This window comes from Orcinus orca, chromosome 14, assembly GCF_937001465.1.
Source record: "Orcinus orca chromosome 14, mOrcOrc1.1, whole genome shotgun sequence".
Classification (NCBI taxonomy): Eukaryota; Metazoa; Chordata; class Mammalia; order Artiodactyla; family Delphinidae; genus Orcinus; species Orcinus orca.
Genome location: NC_064572.1, coordinates 55,968,571 through 55,974,800, shown reverse-complemented (window position 1 = coordinate 55,974,800; position 6,230 = coordinate 55,968,571). Strand labels below are relative to the sequence as shown.

The following is a 6,230-nucleotide window of genomic DNA, read 5'->3' as shown; positions in this document are numbered from 1 at the left end:
GAAGCTCTCGTGTGATGAACCCTGGCCCAGCACAAAGTAAATATTCAATAAATGTTAGGAAAAAAGAAATCTATTATTTCTGCTAGCTGTTTGCTCTATCAGTGCCTCTTCAGATTTGCTGCTTTTTAGACTTGATAAACTTCCAGAGCTATGTATAATTTCAGACATTAGCTGCAAGCATCCCTGTGCCACCACTTATTGTAAACGTTTTAAACATTGCGGTGAGCGCTGACACAGCAATATTCTCTTGTCCTCAGAGACTGCTGTAGAGGGAGTGCTTCTTGTGGAGAAATAAGTCTATTGCAGGAGCCAGAATGCCGCCCAGCTGCCTTCAGGCCAAACTCCCAGAAATATGCTTCTTATAAATTTAGGTAGTAAAGAAAAAAATTGAAAGTGAATCATGCAGAAGAAGAAAATCATGCTTTCTGACTTTAACCTACTTGGAGTTCAGAAAGTTAACTAACAATTTGCATGCAATGAATATAGTCCCCTAAATACAATAGCTGATGAATTATTTTATACACACATTTTAAATACAACGTATTATTTAGTTATGATTGGGAAGCAGTCTTAAACTTTTTTTTAAGCAGCTGAAATATACACAACAGTTACAAGTGGAAATACTATTGCAAAGGGCCCTGCATTTTTAGCCCAGAACTGAACCACAGAAGTCTCAGGTTACTTAGAAAAATACAAAACAACAGTTTCCAAGTTAAGAATTATGTGTTTTCAGGAGGGAAGAAGGGAATAACAGCTTTGGCTTAAAATGCTCAACCGTTCAAAGTCATCACACTTACAATTAGAAGAGAGCAGCTCCTAAGGTGGTCTGTATCCGAAGAGGGAAATCCAGCCTGGAAGCAAATTATCGCTGATTCCTCACTAGACATCTTCACAACGCTCAGCTGAAGACACTCCCATTAGAAGCTGTTGAGGCCGCTTCTACCATTTCAGAAGGGCAAACATTTGGTAATACGAAAGATGTTTTCATCTTCTTAACTGGAATGAATGGTAACTAATGAAATGTTTTTCCCTTTTTATACGTAAGTGTCTCTGTATCCCAACCCAAAGCAGACATGTTTGTGTATCATCTGCAACCTACCAGTCCAGAGCCCTGGAAGCAGGAAGGGTGGAGGGTGTAGAGTAACCTTTCCACCACGACTACAATCACCGATGTGCCCTTTTTCCTGGTATCCTAGTCTCACTCGAGGCTTTTCATTAACACATCATCCCTCTGAACACATGGGGCACAACGGACTGGAAAACTGCAGGCAGGGGGCAAGAAGGAGGCGTTCACTCTCCCTGGTTTCTCAGGAACCCAGGCTTATCCAGCATGAAATTACAATTGTACTCTGTCATCTGTGTCTGCAGGGAGACTTCTCCCATGGACCACACCCCACCGGACACCCTAAGTCTCTTGTGGCGATTCTGTTGCCTCCATCATCCTGGCCTTGGCTGCAGTTCTGGTCCAGGAGGCCAGCATAGCCTTGGGGCTGAAGTTGTTACTACAACGGTATTAGCTCCCTCAGGGAGAGCGGGAGATTCTTCTAGTGCAGGCTCCCCTCCTCAGGCCAGAGGATCAGTCCCCTCAGAGCACATCTTTTTCTTAGACCTTTCTAGATACGTTTCCCCTTAGTCCACCTTTGATCTTCTTTATGAGTGTCTGGATCTTGGCCTCCTTTGCTGTGATAGGAATATTCTTTTGATTTGGGGAAGCGCATTCGGAGAGTTGCTTATAATGCGTCTGACCTCTGCTCAGCTGTCACTGATGCCAGGCCCACACCAGGTGTCGGGGAAACAGGCTGACTGGTGGCAGTTTAGAGGGTAATGGAGGACGAGGTATCTTCTTCGGAGGTTTTAGGCTCTCGTTGCATGTAGCATTCTATTGTGCACAGCAGCCTTGTCATCCTTCACAGATGATTCTCATTTGGTCCCCTTCGAGGAGGGAGGAGGTGCTTGGTGAACCTGAGGCACTGGCTTGCTTGAAGCTAGGTGTTTCTCTCCAGCTTTTGCTGAAAACAGGTTTGAATTTGAGTCATGTATTCTTCCCCCAACTTCTCTATGGAGTTTCACTCCTTGCCTTTTGCGTTCTCCATCGTCTGAAAAAGAGTTGAGGTTGATAAAAAGAAAATTCTTCTGACTTCTGGCTCAAGGTTGTTTTTCCAAAAGTCTCCTTCCACTCCCTGCCACCCAAAGGCATTCCCAAACCCACCATTCTTAAAAATGTTTATTTAACATGGACTTGTTAGAAATGCAATAAATCAGACGTTTTACTCTAGGTAGATCCATTTTTAAATCCTTAGAGTGCTAAAGTGATGACGAAAAGAATAGCTGGACAGGTGCGAGAACCCCAAAGGGAGTTGAATTTTTGGGGAAATCGGCTTAAATGGATGTTCCTCTTTCACCTGAAGTGCTTTACAAAGTGCTAAGAACAGCTGACTCATATTTTTACTGATTGAATCTTGCTGGGATAAGGGTATGAATTCAAGTTTAAATTTAGTACTTCTGCTGATTTTGAAAAACTGGACTTATGTCCCATTCTCTCTCCTGTTGTGTGGCTCAGACTCTACCAATGAGGATACATCTAGCAAAGAACATGGTTTATGAAGACATCCAGACCTGGATTCAGATCCTGGCTTCACCATTTCCTAGCAGTGTGATCCTGGACAAGTCACTTAACATCTTTTAGATTTCCTTATTTATACATGGGGATTGTAGTAAGCATTAAAAGGAATAAAAACATAAGGCCTGTTAAAGTAAGCACTCAGTTTATTAGTTTTATTTTGTGCTAAAAATGCACACTGCATCTGTGAGTTCCTCTTTCCCAGGGATCTCCAGCTGGGACATGTTTACAAGCCAGGGATGAATGGGTGGGCACGTGAGTTAGGTATGACGAGTTAAGTTCAGTTGTAAAAATTGGATAAACAATATTGTCTTAAACGTGGTAGAAGTTCATTTCTCTCTCACTTTAAAGTCAGAACATAGGCTCTGCTCTACGAAATCCCCAGGAAATGGGCTCCTAGACTATGGTGTAGCCTCCATTTCCAAGGTCACCTCATGGTATGAGGTTGTGGCAGTAATTCCAGACATCTGGTTTTCATTCCAGCCGCTAGGAAGAAGGAGGTTGAGATGGGAAAAGGGTGATGCCAGCTCTTTCTTCAAGAAGGTTTCTGGGGACTTCCCTGGTGGCGCAGTGGATAAGACTCCATGCTCCCAATGCAGCAGGCCCGGGTTTGATCCCTGGTCAGGGAACTAGATCCCACATGCACACCGCAACTAAGAGTTCACATGCCGCAACTAAGGAGCCAGAAAGCTGCAACTAAGGAGCCCACCTGCTGCAACTAAGACTCAGCACAACTGAATAAATAAATAAATATATATTAAAAAAAAAAAAGAAGGTTCCTGGAAGGTGCTGCATGAATTTATGTTTACATTTCATTGACTAAAAAGTAGTTTCACGGCTTCACCTAGCTGCAAGGGAAAATGCAGTGTTTATTCTGGGTAGCCACATGTCCAGCTAAACTTGCCATCTCTATGGAAGTGTGGGGGAATGGACATGGTACCAGTTATTCTCTGGACAGAGAGCCACTCTCAGGGGCAGCCAGAGCGGGGAGAGACTTGGGAGTCTGTTGGAGCTTGATGGTGCAAGGGAAAATAATTATTAAAAGTAGTTAGTGCTACTAAGATCAAAGGCAAATCCAATTCATCAAGAAAATATCATCTGGAACTGCTCTGTCCAACGAGGTAGCCACTAGCCATATGTGACTATTGAACATTTGAGGTGCGGTTAATCCAAATTGAGATGTGCTATAATATACACCCTGGACTTCTAAAATAGTATAAGAAAAGAATGTAAAAATATCTCGTTGTTTTTTTTTTAACAGGGCCTACATGTTGAGGTGATATTTGTGTATTAGATTAAATATATTATTAAAATTACCTTCATCTGCTTAGTTTTACTTTTAATATTTAAAGTTATATACGTGGCTTGCGTTATTTTTCGATTGGGAGCAAGGATCTGGAATGTCCCAAATCTTAGAGTCTGTCTCCTCAGGAAGGAGATTCTATATAGTACTGAGAGGGATTGTTTCCTGAATGATGAATTCTCTAACATGGGGTTGAGAGAGCAAGGTTTTGGTAACATACCAGGAAGTATCGTCCAAGCGAGGGGGTTCTGTGTTCCTTGCCCTTGACAGGCCTGTCCCCACAGGGGATAAATCTTAATGTCACCAGCCCCTAAGAAAGTGACCTCCACCTCATGCTGTGGTTCTAGTTCAGTGAACCACTATGATTCTATTTTCAGATGACCCTTAGAGTTTCTATGACTATTTCTACAAAGCGAGTAACTCGTTAGCCAAGTGATGTGCTTGCGGGGGTTGACATTTATGAACTTCAACTTAAAGATTGGAAGGCAAATAATGATGAGGGAATGCATTGGCCAATAGAGATGCTTTGTGTTTTTATTTCTCTCCCTGTCAAAGATCCCCAGTTAGCTGGGGCCATAGCTCTCAAAGTATGGTCTTTGGACCTGCAGCCTCGGCATCACCTATGAACTTGTTAGGGATGCAAATTCTCTGGCCTCACCCCAGACCTAATGAATCAGAAACTGGGGGTATGGCCTAGCACTCGGTGCTTTAACAAGCCCTCCAGATGATTCTGATGTTAGCTAAAGTTTGAGAACGATTAATTTAAAGCGATAGTTTTCTTGACAAACAGATCTTCATCCCCCTAAGATGCACCCAGTAGTTACTTTTTCTTTTTTTAAGGCTCATCCTGTTGAATGTAATATGTCATGAAAGGGAAAGTATGTAGGAATTGTTACCTTTAGGTTTGTAAATAAATGTGATACCACATTTCTTGCTGGTTTCTAAGTGAGTAAGATTTGGTAGGAAAAAGAGAGCTTTGAAAAAAATCTGAAAAATAGAATCACCTGGAGGCTGCTCTTTGGGGCTATGAGTCTCCATAACTTACCTCTTCCAAACCTCACTGCTGAGCCCAGCTCCTTGGTTCTCTAGAATTCCTCTCCGGACGTGGTCACGGCTGGAAGCAGCTGATCGGTCCACGCTCCACTTACTAGTGCTGGTGCTCGCCTGGTCTTCCTGTCTGCTCACCGTCTCTGCTCACCATCTCTTGCCCCCTGCAACCCGACTTCCATCTCTGAGTGGCGTTCTTTATCTTCCCAGACAGCTGTCCTCACTTCCCCACTTTTAATCATTGTGAGCAGTTTTACCTTGTCAGGCTTTTCCCCACTCCGAGTCCCGTAATAAGTCTGTGCTGGACTCTACAGGTATCCGACCCCGTTTTTCTTCCCAGGCACAGATTCTGTGGTTCCACTCTTGAAATCTGAGGCATAATGACAGTTTCAGCCAGCGGCACTGAGAACGTGTGGCCCCTTCTGTCACTGAACTCTTGGGAACCTGCAAAGAGGCCAGGCACACAGGTCGACCTGTTTCCTTTGCTGAGCAGCAGCCCCTCAACTCCACCCCAGGGGACTGACCTCTGCCCCAGGAACTCTGAGTACCCTTGGTGTCCCTTGAACCGCTGATGGAAAATCGTGACTCAGATGCAGGCCCTCCGGTCAGCAGATCTTCTTGCCCCGCAGGGCAGGGATTAGGTGGGGTAGGGCTGGGGTATTACTGGATCTGACAATGGATGCTTTGTCCTTTCCAGCTCCTGCACAGGCAGGCATCAGACAATGTGTATGGAGTTTTAGAGTTTATAAGACACCTCCAGACGTCATCATTTACAAAGCATTCCACGTCTTTGAGAGGGGAGCAAAGAGTTAATCATCCTCACGTTTTACAGTTGAGATAACAGTACTGGAAGATTGCCATCTTTCCCTGAGTGGCTCAAACAAGGAAAGGCAAAGTTGGGTTTGTAGCCAGGTTTTATTTCAGCTTGACATTTTGTTTACGGACTCCTCCTTGCTATGGGTATAAAATCCCACACTAAAACCCACAAGGAATAATTTTTTTTAACATCTTTATTGGAGTATAATTGCTTTACAGTGGTGTGTTATTTTCTGCTTTATAACGAAGTGAATCAGCTATACATATACATATATCCCCATATCTCCTCCCATCTTGCGTCTCCCTCCCACCCTCCCTATCCCACCCCTCTAGGTGGTCACAAAGCACCGAGCTGATCTCCCTGTGCTATGCAACTGCTTCCCACTAGCTATCTATTTTATATTTGGTAGGGTATATATGTCCACGCCACTCTCTCACTTTGTC

The 6,230-nt window shown here is 43.8% G+C and overlaps 1 pseudogene; it reads right to left on the bottom strand.

Annotated features, from left to right (window-relative positions):
- Positions 1–1,198: 1,198 nt before the first annotated feature.
- Positions 1,199–2,844, bottom strand: LOC117196441 (developmental pluripotency-associated protein 4-like; annotated as a pseudogene).
- Between the last annotated feature and the right edge of the window lie 3,386 nt (positions 2,845–6,230).